This window comes from Oncorhynchus mykiss, chromosome 21 (genome assembly GCF_013265735.2).
Source record: "Oncorhynchus mykiss isolate Arlee chromosome 21, USDA_OmykA_1.1, whole genome shotgun sequence".
In the NCBI taxonomy this organism is placed as follows: domain Eukaryota; kingdom Metazoa; phylum Chordata; class Actinopteri; order Salmoniformes; family Salmonidae; genus Oncorhynchus; species Oncorhynchus mykiss.
In genome coordinates this window covers 4362958-4382403 of record NC_048585.1, presented here as the reverse complement: position 1 = coordinate 4382403, position 19446 = coordinate 4362958, and positions in this window count along the sequence as shown.

The following is a 19446-nucleotide window of genomic DNA, read 5'->3' as shown; positions in this document are numbered from 1 at the left end:
AGCAGATGTCACAAAGTGCTGTACAGAAACCCAGCCTAAAACCCCCAAACAGCAAGCAATGCAGGTTTAGAATATGTGGGCAATATTGAGACATTATGGTGAGGCAACCTTCACCTATCTGAAATTGCAAGATCAATGGATGTTTACTGATCATGAAAAGCATATAGTTTACTTGCTGTAGGCCTATAACGCTGATGGCGATTCAGCTAGATGTGCGCAATTGTTTTGCATATAATAATAGGACATTTGTAGTTATATGTTATTCAGTGATGATATTAACATTCAAATAGCGTAGTTAACATTTATTTAACAATTCCTTGAAAACGGCACATAGTTTTCTAGGTGCATGAAGCCAAACTGCTTGCACCGAGGACCCGGATCAGAACGACAGGGGGACCGTGCATTTTACACCACGCGGCTGGATGTCCCTTCCTGACAACTGCAGGGCTGTTCAGTGTTTGAGCTTTTAAAGCAGGCCTTAAGACTCACCTTTATCGGCTGGCCTACCCTTCCTCCAAGACTTTGATTGGCGCGTTTATGGTATGGTTATATATATTTGTTTTTAAACTTGTTCTATTTTACCTTTTATTTTATGCGCTTTCAGATTATTCTTGTGTTACTAAAAACGCTTTACAAATGCAATAAATAATTGTTATTATTAATAGTTTTAGCGGAGCTGTTGGTCTCCTTGCTCCCCAGCAGCCAAATCGAACACTCTGCAATGTATTGTAACGTTTTATTGATAAGGACCAAACCCCCCGATCACCCTTGCAGGCGATGTCATGGCAACGTTGGGCTAGCTAAACTTCATATAATATTTAGAAAAAAATAGCTAAACCGAAGACGGATAAACTGATAATATTTCCTGACAACACCTGTCTCTCTCCGTCCAAACAATGGGAGTTGTTGTCCACAAAGCGGCATGGCGGGCTAATTATTTATGCATATTTCAATACTCAATGAGGGTTGTTGACGTCAACCGCCTGTATTCAATGTAGAAAAATGATATGCTAATAGCCTTCAGATCATGAATATGCATAGCCATCTCCAGACAACTCCGATAGGATGTGTTCGTAAATTGAATCTGGAGTGTCAGAGTGCACTCAGAATTCAGGGCGTTGTCAGATCGTCCTACATTCAGACGTTTCGCTCTCGGAGCGCACACCGGATGCTCTGGCCGAGGATTAAGGTTGATCCGGTCGTTCGGACTTCACAAAGGCAGTCAAGCACCCAAGCTATCTGGCTAGCTACTTCCAGACACAAATGAGAGAAAATCTCACTCTGACCATTTTACTCACCCTGGCAGAGATGGTTATGGTGTTTTCATGTTATCCAGAGTGTTGGTGACTGTAACTGTGCTGCTGGCAATCATTTCATTACGCTTTTTTTCTGCCGATGTTTACTGACACTGGCCATTTTCAACGGGTGTTGAGTGTTCGTAAATTCATCCGTTATTCTGCGCTCTGGCACACTCAGACAAGAGTGCTCTGAAATCAGAGTAAATAGCCAGCGTGAATTTACGAACGCACCCAGAAGTGTTTTTCACAAAGTTCGATACCTATATTCTATCAAATAAACCTCACATAGCAAATAAGCCATTGCAGTTTTTTGTTGACCAAATTCGACACTCTCACTAAACAGGTTTTACATCCAACCTTTTTATGTAAGTAAAGTACGGATGTCGGATCATTTTTCTTCACAAACAGGCCTAATGGCCTGATGGAAACCACAAGCTCTCCAAATGTCAACAAAACTAAATATGCCAGTGTAACGGATGTGAAACGGCTAGCTTAGTTAGCGGTGTGCGCTAAATAGCGTTTCAATCAGTGACGTCACTTGCTCTGAGACCTTAAAGTAGTGGTTCCACTTTGCTCTATAAGGGCCGTGGCTTTTGTGGAGCGATGGGTAAAAACGCTTCGTGGGTGACTGTTGTTGATGTGTGCAGGAGGTCCCTGGTTCGCGCCCGGGTATGGGCGAGGGAACGGTCTAAATTTAAACTGTTACACTAGACAAGGTGGGATCTTTTTGTGTTGGTAAAATGAATTATGTGAGAAATGCCTTTATGTGCAAATATTAATATACTAAATCAAATCAAACTATTTGTCACATGCGCCAAATACACAAGTGTAGACCTTACTGTGAAACTGTGAAACGCTTAACCAACAGTGTAGACCTTACTGTGAAATGCTGACTGACAAGCCCTTAACCAACAGTGCAGACCTTACTGTGAAATGCTGACTGACCAGCCCTTAACCAACAGTGTAGATCTTACTGTGAAACGCTGACTGACCAGCCCTTAACCAACTGTGTAGACCTTACTGTGAAATGTTTACTTACAAGCCCTTAACCAACAGTGTAGACCTTACTGTGAAATGATTACTGACCAGCCCTTAACCAACAGTGTAGACCTTGCTGTGAAATGCTGACTTTACAAGCCCTTAACCAACAGTGCAGACCTTACTGTGAAACGCTGACTGACCAGCCCTTAACCAACAGTGTAGACCTTACTGTGAAATGCTGACTGACCAGCCCTTAACCAACAGTGTAGACCTTGCTGTGAAATGATTACTGACCAGCCCTTAACCAACAGTGTAGACCTTGCTGTGAAATGCTGACTTTACAAGCCCTTAACCAACAGTGTAGACCTTACTGTGAAATGCTGACTTACCAGCCCTTAACCAACAGTGTAGACCTTACTGTGAAATGCTGACTGACCAGCCCTTAACCAACAGTGTAGACCTTGCTGTGAAATGATTACTGACCAGCCCTTAACCAACAGTGTAGACCTTGCTGTGAAATGATTACTGACCAGCCCTTAACCAACAGTGCAGTTCAAGAAGAGTTAAGAAAATATTTACTAAATAGATCTACTGTCTAGTGGAAGTTATGAAGCCTGTAAGAATCTCTGATAGCCTGGCGGTGCTCATCCTGTCTAGTGGAAGTTATGAAGCCTGTAAGAATCTCTGATAGCCTGGCGGTGCTCATCCTGTCTAGTGGAAGTTATGAAGCCTGTAAGAATCTCTGATAGCCTGGCGGTGCTCATCCTGTCTAGTGGAAGTTATGAAGCCTGTAAGAATCTCTGATAGCCTGGCGGTGCTCATCCTGTCTAGTGGAAGTTATGAAGCCTGTAAGAATCTCTGATAGCCTGACGGTGCTCATCCTGTCTAGTGGAAGTTATGAAGCCTGTAAGAATCTCTGATAGCCTGGCGGTGCTCATCCTGTCTAGTGGAAGTTATGAAGCCTGTAAGAATCTCTGATAGCCTGGCGGTGCTCATCCTGTCTAGTGGAAGTTATGAAGCCTGTAAGAATCTCTGATAGCCTGGCGGTGCTCATCCTGTCTAGTGGAAGTTATGAAGCCTGTAAGATTCTCTGATAGCCAGGCGGTGCTCATCCTGTCTAGTGGAAGTTATGAAGCCTGTAAGAATCTCTGATAGCCTGGCGGTGCTCATCCTGTCTAGTGGAAGTTATGAAGCCTGTAAGATTCTCTGATAGCCAGGCGGTGCTCATCCTGTCTAGTGGAAGTTATGAAGCCTGTAAGAATCTCTGATAGCCTGGCGATGCTCATCCTGTCTAGTGGAAGTTGTGAAGCCTGTAAGATTCTCTGATAGCCAGGCGGTGCTCATCCTGTCTAGTGGAAGTTATGAAGCCTGTAAGAATCTCTGATAGCTTTGTGGTGCACATCCTGTCTAGTTGATCTGTGTGTGTTGGTAGGAGCAACGTATGTGTAGAGTTTCGGATACGCTTGTATGGTGTAGTGGGGGGGGGCATCTCTTTCTTGTGTTATTATACAAAACAACGGTTGTTGATGTGTACGGCTGCATTTCAGACCCCATTTTTGTACATTTGAACAGCAGAAGGGACAATCTATATTGCGTCTTTAGGGCTCTAAAGCAGTACTAGTTGTGCCCCCCCCCCCATGGATGTAAAATGGCATTTCCTCCTAGAGCTGTGCCCAAGCCCTGAACGCTATCAACAGCTCCAACAAAGCCTACGACAAAATCCTGCCATGAGAATGTGGACTCTCACTCAACAGCCAGGCCGGCCAAGCACCAGCTGAGACGAGGTTCCTCGAGTTCACTTCTGATAGCAGTGTAAAGAAACTGGTAAATCAACCAGAAAAATCACAAATCAATCATCTACATTTTACATTATTTACGTTATTTAGCAGACGCTCTGATCCAGAGAATTACAGTTAGTGAGAGAATTACAGTTAGTGAGAGACTTACAGTTAGTGAGAGAATTACAGTTAGTGAGAGAATTACAGTTAGTGAGAGAATTACAGTTAGTGAGAGACTTACAGTTAGTGAGAGAATTACAGTTAGTGAGAGACTTACAGTTAGTGAGAGAATTACAGTTAGTGAGAGACTTACAGTTAGTGAGAGAATTACAGTTAGTGAGAGACATAGTGAGAGAATTACAGTTAGTGAGAGACTTACAGTTAGTGAGAGACTTACAGTTGGTGAGAGACTTACAGTTAGTGAGAGACTTACAGTTAGTGAGAGAATTACAGTTAGTGAGAGACTTACAGTTAGTGAGAGACTTACAGTTGGTGAGAGACTTACAGTTAGTGAGAGACTTACAGTTAGTGAGAGACTTACAGTTAGTGAGAGACTTACAGTTAGTGAGAGAATTACAGTTAGTGAGAGACTTACAGTTAGTGAGAGAAGTGAGAGAATTACAGTTAGTGAGAGAATTACAGTTAGTGAGAGACTTACAGTTAGTGAGAGAGAAGTGAGAGAATTACAGTTAGTGAGAGAATTACAGTTAGTGAGAGACTTACAGTTAGTGAGAGAATTACAGTTGGTGAGAGAATTACAGTTAGTGAGAGGCTTAGAGTTAATCTTAAGGTATAGCTAGATGGGACAACCACATATCACTGTCATAGTAAGTACATTTTTCCTCATTCAGGTAACTATCAGCTGGGTCAGAGCTAGTAAGGGGGGGGGGGGGAGTCAAGGGTTCATGAATGTTCACGATGAAGGGGGGGGGGGGGATAATTTAAGATGCTGTTTGAAGACGTGGGGTTTCCGATGTTTTCAGAAGATGGGCAGGGACTCTGCTGTCCCTGTTTCAGGGGGAAGCTGGTTCCACCATTGGGGTGAGAGGACAGAGAAGAGCTTGGACTGGGCTGAGAGGAAGCTGCCCTCCTATAGGGGTGAGAGGACAGAGAAGAGCTTGGACTGGGCTGAGAGGAAGCTGCCCTCCCATAGGGGTGAGAGGACAGAGAAGAGCTTGGACTGGGCTGAGAGGAAGCTGCCCTCCTATAGGGGTGAGAGGACAGAGAAGAGCTTGGACTGGGCTGAGAGGAAGCTGCCTTCTCGTAGGGGTGAGAGGACAGAGAAGAGCTTGGACTGGGCTGAGAGGAAGCTGCCCTCCCATAGGGGTGAGAGGACAGAGAAGAGCTTGGACTGGGCTGAGAGGAAGCTGCCCTCCCATAGGGGTGAGAGGACAGAGAAGAGCTTGGACTGGGCTGAGAGGAAGCTGCCTTCCCATAGGGATGAGAGGGCCAAGACACCTGGGGTGGCAGAACGGAGTGCTTGGTTGGGGTGTAGGGTTTGAACATAAGCCTGAAGGTAGGGGAGAGGAAGTTCCTCTTGCTGCTCCAGAAAACATGTTAAAACAATGACCAATTCTAAAATGCATATTCAACATTTGCCTCTTCTGTATTGACAGCCAGGTGGGTGTCCTCCACTGCTCGTTGGCATCTCCCCTAGCTGTGCTCCAATTGAAATTCAGCTCACCGGTTTCCGACGTCTTAACTCATTTCAGTCTGAAATCAAATATGGCACGGTTTGATGCAGCGCGTTCCGTTTCATGACACTGTGGCAGACGGGAGGTCAAACATGATTAAAATGACTATTTAAAAAAAAAAAACTCAATTAGACTCAGTCGACGGGGCAGTTTGAGGCTTTAATGCTATAAAAAAAATGGCCCACGGCTCTTCAGAAGATGAATATGAGAATCTGTCGTAGGTCTCCCCGAGGTAATGAAATCAATAACAGAAGCAAAACAATGAGGATACTCATTTCAGTTTCATCAGGTACAGATATGTAATTACTAATTTCAGTTTCATCAAGTACAGATATGTAATACCAAATGGTTTATATTGAATGAATGAACAGAAATGAATTTGGATCATCTCAACCTGGGATATTGATCAACCTCTGGCTCTCTCTCTCTGGCTCTCTCTCTCTCTCTCTCTCTCTCTCTCTCTCTCTCTCTCTCCATGTCTCTCTCTCTCTCTCTCTCTCTCTCCATCTCTCTCTCTCTCGCTCTCTCTCTCTCTCTCTCTCCATGTCTCTCTCTCTCTCTCTCGCTCTGTGTGTGTGTCTCCCCCTCTTTCTGTCTCCCTACTCTCTCTGTCTCTCTCTTCCCCCTCCCTCGGTCCCTCCCGCTGTCTCTCTCTTCCTCCCTCCCTCGGTCCTTCTCTCTGTCTATCTCTCTCTCGTGTGCTATTTCTCTCTCTCTATCTCTACCTATAGTATACCTCTCTTTCTATGTCTACCTATAGTATACCTCAGGGGAGTATGGCGAAGCCAGGTAGGAGACCTGCGCCAACTTCCTGTGCTTACCGGGGGGCGAGAGAGACCGGGCAGGCACCGTGTAATGCTGAGAAGCGCACAGTGTCCCCAGTGCAGGTGCATAGCCCGGTGCGGTACATTCCAGCTCTGCGTATCGGCCCGGCTAGAGTGGGCATTGAGCCAAGTGCTATGAAGCCGGCTCTACGCATCTGGTCTCCAGTGCGTCTCCTTGGGCCGGCTTACATGGCACCAGCCTTGCGCTGTGTGTCTCCGGTTCGCCTGCATAGCCCAGTGCGGGCTATTCCACCTCGCCGCACTGGCAGGGCGACCGGGAGCATTCAACCAGGTAAGGTTGGGCAGGCTCGGTGCTCAAGAGCTCCAGTGCACCTGCACGGTCCGGTCTATCCGGTACCACCTACACGCACCAGCCCTCCGGTGGCAGCCCCCCGCACCAGGCTGTCTCTCCGTCTCATACCTACAGGTGCTCCCTCCTCTCCAGCGCTGCCGGAGTCTCCCATCTGTCCTGAGCCGCCAGTGCCGCCAGTCTGCCAGGATCTGCCAGAGCCGCCAGCCAGTACGGAGCTGCCCCTCTGTCCCGAGCTGCCCCTCTGTCCCGAGCTGCCCCTCTGTCCCGAGCTGCCCCTCTGTCCCGAGCTGCCCCTCTTTCCAATGGGGTCATTTAGAAGGGTTGCCGTGGTTAGGAGGCCACGGAAGCGGACAATGGGGCGGACTAAGACTATGGTGAAGTGGGGGCCACGTCCAGCACCAGAGCCGCCACCGCGGACAGATGCCCACCCAGACCCTCCCCAATAGGTTCAGGTTTTGCGTCCGGAGTCCGCACCTTGGGGGGGGTACACTGTCACACCCTGACCATAGTTTGCTTTGTATGTTTCTATGTTTTGTTTGGTCAGGGTGTGATCTGAGTGGGCATTCTATGTTGGATGTCTAGTTTGTCTATTTCTATGTTTGGCCTGATATGGTTCTCAATCAGAGGCAGGTGTTAGTCATTGTCTCTGATTGGGAACCATATTTAGGTAGCCTGTTTGGTGTTGGGTTTTGTGGGTGATTGTTCCTGTCTCTGTGTTTGTTACACCAGATAGGACTGTCTCTGTGTTTGTTACACCAGATAGGACTGTCTCTGTGTTTGTTACACCAGATAGGACTGTCTCTGTGTTTGTTACACCAGATAGGGCTGTCTCTGTGTTTGTTACACCAGATAGGGCTGTCTCTGTGTTTGTTACACCAGATAGGACTGTCTCTGTGTTTGTTACACCAGATAGGGCTGTCTCTGTGTTTGTTACACCAGATAGGACTGTCTCTGTGTTTGTTACACCAGATAGGACTGTCTCTGTGTTTGTTACACCAGATAGGACTGTCTCTGTGTTTGTTACACCAGATAGGGCTGTCTCTGTGTTTGTTACACCAGATAGGGCTGTCTCTGTGTTTGTTACACCAGATAGGACTGTCTCTGTGTTTGTTACACCAGATAGGGCTGTCTCTGTGTTTGTTACACCAGATAGGGCTGTCTCTGTGTTTGTTACACCAGATAGGACTGTCTCTGTGTTTGTTACACCAGATAGGACTGTCTCTGTGTTTGTTACACCAGATAGGGCTGTCTCTGTGTTTGTTACACCAGATAGGGCTGTCTCTGTGTTTGTTACACCAGATAGGACTGTCTCTGTGTTTGTTACACCAGATAGGACTGTCTCTGTGTTTGTTACACCAGATAGGACTGTCTCTGTGTTTGTTACACCAGATAGGACTGTCTCTGTGTTTGTTACACCAGATAGGACTGTCTCTGTGTTTGTTACACCAGATAGGACTGTCTCTGTGTTTGTTACACCAGATAGGGCTGTCTCTGTGTTTGTTACACCAGATAGGGCTGTCTCTGTGTTTGTTACACCTGATAGGACTGTCTCTGTGTTTGTTACACCAGATAGGACTGTCTCTGTGTTTGTTACACCAGATAGGACTGTCTCTGTGTTTGTTACACCAGATAGGACTGTCTCTGTGTTTGTTACACCAGATAGGGCTGTCTCTGTGTTTGTTACACCAGATAGGACTGTCTCTGTGTTTGTTACACCAGATAGGACTGTCTCTGTGTTTGTTACACCAGATAGGACTGTCTCTGTGTTTGTTACACCAGATAGGACTGTCTCTGTGTTTGTTACACCAGATAGGACTGTCTCTGTGTTTGTTACACCAGATAGGGCTGTCTCTGTGTTTGTTACACCAGATAGGGCTGTCTCTGTGTTTGTTACACCAGATAGGACTGTCTCTGTGTTTGTTACACCAGATAGGACTGTCTCTGTGTTTGTTACACCAGATAGGACTGTCTCTGTGTTTGTTACACCAGATAGGGCTGTCTCTGTGTTTGTTACACCAGATAGGGCTGTCTCTGTGTTTGTTGCACCAGATAGGGCTGTCTCTGTGTTTGTTACACCAGATAGGGCTGTCTCTGTGTTTGTTACACCAGATAGGGCTGTCTCTGTGTTTGTTACACCAGATAGGACTGTCTCTGTGTTTGTTACACCAGATAGGTCTGTCTCTGTGTTTGTTACACCAGATAGGGCTGTCTCTGTGTTTGTTACACCAGATAGGACTGTCTCTGTGTTTGTTACACCAGATAGGTCTGTCTCTGTGTTTGTTACACCAGATAGGACTGTCTCTGTGTTTGTTACACCAGATAGGGCTGTCTCTGTGTTTGTTACACCAGATAGGGCTGTCTCTGTGTTTGTTACACCAGATAGGACTGTCTCTGTGTTTGTTACACCAGATAGGGCTGTCTCTGTGTTTGTTACACCAGATAGGGCTGTCTCTGTGTTTGTTACACCAGATAGGGCTGTCTCTGTGTTTGTTACAACAGATAGGACTGTCTCTGTGTTTGTTACACCAGATAGGACTGTCTCTGTGTTTGTTACACCAGATAGGACTGTCTCTGTGTTTGTTACAACAGATAGGACTGTCTCTGTGTTTGTTACACCAGATAGGACTGTCTCTGTGTTTGTTACACCAGATAGGACTGTCTCTGTGTTTGTTACACCAGATAGGGCTGTCTCTGTGTTTGTTACACCAGATAGGACTGTCTCTGTGTTTGTTACACCAGATAGGGCTGTCTCTGTGTTTGTTACACCAGATAGGGCTGTCTCTGTGTTTGTTACACCAGATAGGACTGTCTCTGTGTTTGTTACACCAGATAGGACTGTCTCTGTGTTTGTTACACCAGATAGGGCTGTCTCTGTGTTTGTTACACCAGATAGGACTGTCTCTGTGTTTGTTACACCAGATAGGACTGTCTCTGTGTTTGTTACACCAGATAGGACTGTCTCTGTGTTTGTTACACCAGATAGGGCTGTCTCTGTGTTTGTTACAACAGATAGGACTGTCTCTGTGTTTGTTACACCAGATAGGACTGTCTCTGTGTTTGTTACACCAGATAGGACTGTCTCTGTGTTTGTTACACCAGATAGGGCTGTCTCTGTGTTTGTTACACCAGATAGGGCTGTCTCTGTGTTTGTTACACCAGATAGGGCTGTCTCTGTGTTTGTTACACCAGATAGGACTGTCTCTGTGTTTGTTACACCAGATAGGGCTGTCTCTGTGTTTGTTACACCAGATAGGACTGTCTCTGTGTTTGTTACACCAGATAGGACTGTCTCTGTGTTTGTTACACCAGATAGGACTGTCTCTGTGTTTGTTACACCAGATAGGACTGTCTCTGTGTTTGTTACACCAGATAGGACTGTCTCTGTGTTTGTTACACCAGATAGGACTGTCTCTGTGTTTGTTACACCAGATAGGTCTGTCTCTGTGTTTGTTACACCAGATAGGTCTGTCTCTGTGTTTGTTACACCAGATAGGACTGTCTCTGTGTTTGTTACACCAGATAGGGCTGTCTCTGTGTTTGTTACACCAGATAGGTCTGTCTCTGTGTTTGTTACACCAGATAGGACTGTCTCTGTGTTTGTTACACCAGATAGGACTGTCTCTGTGTTTGTTACACCAGATAGGGCTGTCTCTGTGTTTGTTACACCAGATAGGGCTGTCTCTGTGTTTGTTACACCAGATAGGGCTGTCTCTGTGTTTGTTACACCAGATAGGGCTGTCTCTGTGTTTGTTACACCAGATAGGACTGTCTCTGTGTTTGTTACACCAGATAGGACTGTCTCTGTGTTTGTTACACCAGATAGGGCTGTCTCTGTGTTTGTTACACCAGATAGGGCTGTCTCTGTGTTTGTTACACCAGATAGGGCTGTCTCTGTGTTTGTTACACCAGATAGGACTGTCTCTGTGTTTGTTACACCAGATAGGGCTGTCTCTGTGTTTGTTACACCAGATAGGGCTGTCTCTGTGTTTGTTACACCAGATAGGGCTGTCTCTGTGTTTGTTACACCAGATAGGGCTGTCTCTGTGTTTGTTACACCAGATAGGACTGTCTCTGTGTTTGTTACACCAGATAGGACTGTCTCTGTGTTTGTTACACCAGATAGGGCTGTCTCTGTGTTTGTTACACCAGATAGGGCTGTCTCTGTGTTTGTTACACCAGATAGGGCTGTCTCTGTGTTTGTTACACCAGATAGGGCTGTCTCTGTGTTTGTTACACCAGATAGGGCTGTCTCTGTGTTTGTTACACCAGATAGGGCTGTCTCTGTGTTTGTTACACCAGATAGGGCTGTCTCTGTGTTTGTTACACCAGATAGGGCTGTCTCTGTGTTTGTTACACCAGATAGGGCTGTCTCTGTGTTTGTTACACCAGATAGGACTGTCTCTGTGTTTGTTACACCAGATAGGGCTGTCTCTGTGTTTGTTACACCAGATAGGACTGTCTCTGTGTTTGTTACACCAGATAGGACTGTCTCTGTGTTTGTTACACCAGATAGGGCTGTCTCTGTGTTTGTTACACCAGATAGGGCTGTCTCTGTGTTTGTTACACCAGATAGGGCTGTCTCTGTGTTTGTTACACCAGATAGGACTGTCTCTGTGTTTGTTACACCAGATAGGACTGTCTCTGTGTTTGTTACACCAGATAGGGCTGTCTCTGTGTTTGTTACACCAGATAGGACTGTCTCTGTGTTTGTTACACCAGATAGGACTGTCTCTGTGTTTGTTACACCAGATAGGACTGTCTCTGTGTTTGTTACACCAGATAGGACTGTCTCTGTGTTTGTTACACCAGATAGGGCTGTCTCTGTGTTTGTTACACCAGATAGGACTGTCTCTGTGTTTGTTACACCAGATAGGACTGTCTCTGTGTTTGTTACACCAGATAGGACTGTCTCTGTGTTTGTTACACCAGATAGGGCTGTCTCTGTGTTTGTTACACCAGATAGGGCTGTCTCTGTGTTTGTTACACCAGATAGGACTGTCTCTGTGTTTGTTACACCAGATAGGACTGTCTCTGTGTTTGTTACACCAGATAGGGCTGTCTCTGTGTTTGTTACACCAGATAGGACTGTCTCTGTGTTTGTTGCACCAGATAGGGCTGTCTCTGTGTTTGTTACACCAGATAGGGCTGTCTCTGTGTTTGTTACACCAGATAGGGCTGTCTCTGTGTTTGTTACACCAGATAGGGCTGTCTCTGTGTTTGTTACACCAGATAGGGCTGTCTCTGTGTTTGTTACACCAGATAGGGCTGTCTCTGTGTTTGTTACACCAGATAGGGCTGTCTCTGTGTTTGTTACACCAGATAGGACTGTCTCTGTGTTTGTTACACCAGATAGGTCTGTCTCTGTGTTTGTTACACCAGATAGGACTGTCTCTGTGTTTGTTACACCAGATAGGACTGTCTCTGTGTTTGTTACACCAGATAGGACTGTCTCTGTGTTTGTTACACCAGATAGGACTGTCTCTGTGTTTGTTACACCAGATAGGACTGTCTCTGTGTTTGTTACACCAGATAGGACTGTCTCTGTGTTTGTTACACCAGATAGGGCTGTCTCTGTGTTTGTTACACCAGATAGGGCTGTCTCTGTGTTTGTTACACCAGATAGGGCTGTCTCTGTGTTTGTTACACCAGATAGGGCTGTCTCTGTGTTTGTTACACCAGATAGGGCTGTCTCTGTGTTTGTTACACCAGATAGGGCTGTCTCTGTGTTTGTTACACCAGATAGGACTGTCTCTGTGTTTGTTACACCAGATAGGACTGTCTCTGTGTTTGTTACACCAGATAGGGCTGTCTCTGTGTTTGTTACACCAGATAGGACTGTCTCTGTGTTTGTTACACCAGATAGGACTGTCTCTGTGTTTGTTACACCAGATAGGGCTGTCTCTGTGTTTGTTACACCAGATAGGGCTGTCTCTGTGTTTGTTACAACAGATAGGACTGTCTCTGTGTTTGTTACACCAGATAGGACTGTCTCTGTGTTTGTTACACCAGATAGGGCTGTCTCTGTGTTTGTTACACCAGATAGGGCTGTCTCTGTGTTTGTTACACCAGATAGGACTGTCTCTGTGTTTGTTACACCAGATAGGACTGTCTCTGTGTTTGTTACACCAGATAGGGCTGTCTCTGTGTTTGTTACACCAGATAGGACTGTCTCTGTGTTTGTTACACCAGATAGGACTGTCTCTGTGTTTGTTACACCAGATAGGGCTGTCTCTGTGTTTGTTACACCAGATAGGGCTGTCTCTGTGTTTGTTACACCAGATAGGACTGTCTCTGTGTTTGTTACACCAGATAGGGCTGTCTCTGTGTTTGTTACACCAGATAGGGCTGTCTCTGTGTTTGTTACACCAGATAGGACTGTCTCTGTGTTTGTTACACCAGATAGGGCTGTCTCTGTGTTTGTTACACCAGATAGGGCTGTCTCTGTGTTTGTTACACCAGATAGGACTGTCTCTGTGTTTGTTACACCAGATAGGGCTGTCTCTGTGTTTGTTACACCAGATAGGACTGTCTCTGTGTTTGTTACACCAGATAGGGCTGTCTCTGTGTTTGTTACACCAGATAGGGCTGTCTCTGTGTTTGTTACACCAGATAGGACTGTCTCTGTGTTTGTTACACCAGATAGGACTGTCTCTGTGTTTGTTACACCAGATAGGGCTGTCTCTGTGTTTGTTACACCAGATAGGGCTGTTTCGGGTTTTCGCGGTTCTTGTTTTTGTATATTGTTCATTTATCATCTTCATTAAAGATGTATAAAGATAACCACGATGCATTTTGATCCTCCTCTCCTTCCCAGGAAGAATCCTGTTACACACATTCAGTTTGTTATTCAGAAACATCAAATATCTTCCATAGCGCTTGGGGGGGGGGTCACACATTTTTCTATTTACTTCTAGCAGACATTTATCATATTAAATTAATTAGCTAAATAACTGAACTTCTGTCGTGGTGTTTTCATACAGCCAATTGTTTACATGCTCATCATAAAACTGTCAATCCCCTTTAGTCCTGTAATAGGAAAACAATGAGTCATTAAATCTGTTCTGAGGTAAACCAGATGGTAACATTATAGAGGTTAATATGTCTGGATGACAGACCAGATGGTAACATTATAGAGGTTAATATGTCTGGATGACAGACCAGATGGTAACATTATAGAGGTTAATATGTCTGGATGACAGACTTGATGGTAACATTAGAGAGGTTAATATGTCTGGATGACAGACTTGATGGTAACATTATAGAGGTTAATATGTCTGGATGACAGACCAGATGGTAACATTATAGAGGTTAATATGTCTGGATGACAGACCAGATGGTAACATTATAGAGGTTAATATGTCTGGATGACAGACCTGATGGTAACATTATAGGAAGGAGAATATGTCTGGATGACAGACCAGATGGTAACATTATAGAGGTTAATATGTCTGGATGACAGACCAGAAGGGGATGACAGACCAGATGGTAACACTATAGAGGTGAATATGTCTGGATGACAGACCAGATGGTAACATTATAGAGGTTAATATGTCTGGATGACAGACCAGAAGGGGATGACAGACCAGATGGTAACACTATAGAGGTGAATATGTCTGGATGACAGACCAGATGGTAACATTATAGAGGTTAATATGTCTGGATGACAGACCAGATGGTAACATTATAGAGGTTAATATGTCTGGATGACAGACCTGATGGTAACATTATAGAGGTTAATATGTCTGGATGACAGACCAGATGGTAACATTATAGAGGTGAATATGTCTGGATGACAGACCAGATGGTAACATTATAGAGGTTAATATGTCTGGATGACAGACCAGATGGTAACATTATAGAGGTTAATATGTCTGGATGACAGACTTGATGGTAACATTATAGAGGTGAATATGTCTGGATGACAGACCAGATGGTAACATTATAGAGGTTAATATGTCTGGATGACAGACCAGATGGTAACACTATAGAGGTTAATATGTCTGGATGACAGACCAGATGGTAACATTATAGAGGTTAATATGTCTGGATGACAGACCAGATGGTAACATTATAGAGGTTAATATGTCTGGATGACTGACCAGATGGTAACATTATAGAGGTTAATATGTCTGGATGACAGACCAGATGGGGATGACAGACCAGATGGTAACATTATAGAGGTTAATATGTCTGGATGACAGACCAGATGGTAACATTATAGAGGTTAATATGTCTGGATGACAGACCAGATGGTAACATTATAGAGGTTAATATGTCTGGATGACAGACTTGATGGTAACATTATAGAGGTCAATATGTCTGGATGACAGACTTGATGGTAACATTATAGAGGTTAATATGTCTGGATGACAGACTTGATGGTAACATTATAGAGGTTAATATGTCTGGATGACAGACCAGATGGTAACATTATAGAGGTTAATATGTCTGGATGACAGACCAGATGGTAACATTATAGAGGTTAATATGTCTGGATGACAGACTTGATGGTAACATTATAGAGGTTAATATGTCTGGATTACAGACCAGATGGTAACATTATAGAGGTTAATATGTCTGGATGACAGACTTGATGGTAACATTATAGAGGTTAATATATCTGGATGACAGACCAGATGGTAACATTATAGAGGTTAATATGTCTGGATGACAGACCAGATGGTAACATTATAGAGGTTAATATGTCTGGATGACAGACCAGATGGTAACATTATAGAGGTTAATATGTCTGGATGACAGACCAGATGGTAACATTATAGAGGTTAATATGTCTGGATGACAGACCAGATGGTAACATTATAGAGGTTAATATGTCTGGATGACAGACCAGATGGTAACATTATAGAGGTTAATATGTCTGGATGACAGACCAGATGGGGAAGACAGACCAGATGGTAACATTATAGAGGTTAATATGTCTGGATGACAGACCAGATGGTAACATTATAGAGGTTAATATGTCTGGATGACAGACCAGATGGTAACATTATAGAGGTTAATATGTCTGGATGACAGACCAGATGGGGATGACAGACCAGATGGTAACATTATAGAGGTTAATATGTCTGGATGACAGACCAGATGGTAACATTATAGAGGTTAATATGTCTGGATGACAGACCAGATGGTAACATTATAGAGGTTAATATGTCTGGATGACAGACCAGATGGTAACATTATAGAGGTTAATATGTCTGGATGACAGACCAGATGGTAACATTATAGAGGTTAATATGTCTGGATGACAGACCAGATGGGGATGACAGACCAGATGGTAACATTATAGAGGTTAATATGTCTGGATGACAGACCAGATGGTAACATTATAGAGGTTAATATGTCTGGATGACAGACCAGATGGTAACATTATAGAGGTTAATATGTCTGGATGACAGACCAGAAGGGGATGACAGACCAGATGGTAACACTATAGAGGTTAATATGTCTGGATGACAGACCAGATGGTAACATTATAGGAAGGAGAATGCCAATAGATCAACCCTAATCATGTTTGCTAATCATGTTAGTGCTGGCCTGTGTAGGAGAGTAACCTCTACAACAGACGGAGGTTAACCCCTGACCAAACACAGCTTTTTGGGGACTGTGACCATGGACCACAAGACACTTCATAATTTTAAAATGTTCTCATACTGTAGAAGGATGAAGCAACAAGGCACCCGTTTCTAATAGGAGGAAACATAATCCCAGGATCTCATATCTAACACCAGTTAAATCCTTCAGTCAATAGTTAAACAGGTGAGCAGTACAGCAGCAACCAGTGTCTGAGGCAGAAGTGTCTGAGGTAACAACATGTCCAGGGATTCCTGCTACACGGTCGACACAGAATCATCGCTGCAACACAGCACGTCTCCAGTAGGTGTCAGTAAGGAGGGAAGGTATAACATTTGAGAAAAAAGGGAGAGGGAGAGACAAAGAGATATAAAGAGATGGAGAGAACGCAAGAGAGGGAGATAGAGAGAGACTCAGAGACTCAGAGAGAGACACAGAGAGACTCAGATACTCAGAGAGAGACACAGAGAGACTCAGATACTCAGAGGGAGACACAGAGAGACTCAGAGACTCAGAGGGAGACTCAGTGAGACACAGAGAGAGACACAGAGAGACTCAGAGACTCAGAGGGAGACTCAGTGAGACACAGAGAGAGACTCAGAGAGCGACATAGAGAGAGCAAGTGAGGGAGCTACGTAAAGAGAGAGCAGAGAGAGAGAGCACAGAGAGGGAGAGCAGAGAGGGAGAGAGCAGAGAGATATAGAGCAGAGAGAGGCAGAGAGGGAGAAACAGACAGAGAGAGAGAGTCAGAGGACTGGATCTCCATCCACAGCGATATAAAGCAGAGAGATATAGAGCAGAGAGATATAGAGCAGAGAGATATAGAGCAGAGAGATATAGAGCAGAGAGACATAGAGCAGAGAGAGGCATAGAGGGAGAAACAGACAGAGAGAGAGTCAGAGGACTGGATCCACATCCACAGCTCTATGATCTGTATTTTTGACCCCATAGTAAAGCCCAGGATCATCTCAGCCATTTACAGTCAATCTGGCACATGATGTCCTCCACATGGCACCCTATTCCCCATAGGGCTCTGGTCTAAAGTAGTGCACTACATAGGGAATAGGGCTCTGGTCTAAAGTAGTGCACTACATAGGGAATAGGGCCCTGGTCTAAAGTAGTGCACTATATAGGGAATAGGGCTCTGGTCTAAAGTAGTGCACTATATAGGGATTAGGGCTCTGGTCTAAAGTAGTGCGCTATATAGGGATTAGGGCTCTGGTCTAAAGTAGTGCACTATATAGGGCTCTGGTCTAAAGTAGTGCACTATATAGGGAATAGGGCTCTGGTCTAAAGTAGTGTGCTATATAGGGAATAGGGCTCTGGTGTAAAGTAGTGCACTATATATGGCTCTGGTCTAAAGTAGTGTACTATATAGGGAATAGTGCTCTGGTCTAAAGTAGTGCACTATATATGGCTCTGGTCTAAAGTAGTGTACTATATAGGGAATAGTGCTCTGGTCTATAGTAGTGTACTATATAGGGAATAGGGCTCCGGTGTATAGTAGTGTACTATATAGGGAATAGGGCTCTGGTCTAAAGTAGTGTACTATGTAGGGAATAGGGCTCTGGTCTAAAGTAGTGTACTATATAGGGAATAGGGCTCTGGTCTAAAGTAGTGTACTATATAGGGAATAGGGCTCTGGTCTAAAGTAGTGTACTATATAGGGAATAGGGCTCTGGTCTATAGTAGTGTACTATGTAGGGAATAGGGCTCTGGTCTAAAGTAGTGTACAATATAGGGAATAGGGCTCTGGTCTAAAGTAGTGCACTATATAGGGAATAAGGCTCTGGTCTATAGTAGTGTACTATGTAGGGAATAGGGCTCTGGTCTAAAGTAGTGAACTATATAGAGAATAGGGCTCTGGTCTAAAGTAGTGTACTATGTAGGGAATAGGGCTCTGGTCTAAAGTAGTGTACTATATAGGGAATAGGGCTCTGGTCTAAAGTAGTGTACTATATAGGGAATAGGGCTCTGGTCTAAAGTAGTGTACTATGTAGGGAATAGGGCTCTGGTCTAAAGTAGTGAACTATATAGAGAAAAGGGCTCTGGTCTAAAGTAGTGCACTATATAGGGAATAGGGCTCTGGTCTATAGTAGTGTACTATGTAGGGAGTAGGGCTCTGGTCTAAAGTAGTGTACTATATAGGGAATAGGGCTCTGGTCTAAAGTAGTGCATTATATAGGGAATAGGGCTCTGGTCTAAAGTAGTGCACTATATAGGGAATAGGGCTCTGGTCTAAAGTAGTGCACTATATAGGGAATAGGGCTCTGGTCTAAAGTAGTGTACTATATAGGGAATAGGGCTCTGGTCTAAAGTAGTGCATTATATAGGGAATAGGGCTCTGGTCTAAAGTAGTGCACTATATAGGGAATAGGGCCCTGGTCTAAAGTAGTGCACTATATAGGGAATAGGGCTCTGGTCTAAAGTAGTGCACTATATAGGGAATAGGGCTCTGGTCTAAAGTAGTGCACTATATAGGGAATAGGGCCCTGGTCTAAAGTAGTGCACTATATAGGGAATAGGGCCCTGGTCTAAAGTAGTGCACTATATAGGGAATAGGGCCCTGGTCTAAAGTAGTGCACTATATAGGGAATAGGGCCCTGGTCTAAAGTAGTGCACTATATAGGGAATAGGGCTCCATCTGGGACCCTCCTTCTCTACAGCTCCAAAAGAGGTGACACACGTCTATCTCTCTGGGCTCGTGGTAGTTGTCTAAATGAATCATCACACATCTATCTCTCTGGCCTCGTGGTAGTTGTCTAAATGAATCATCACACATCTATCTCTCTGGCCTCGTGGTAGTTGTCTAAATGAATCATCACACATCTATCTCTCTGGCCTCGTGGTAGTTGTCTAAATGAATCATCACACATCTATCTCTCTGGCCTCGTGGTAGTTGTCTAAATGAATCATCACACATCTATCTCTCTGGCCTCGTGGTAGTTGTCTAAATGAATCATCACA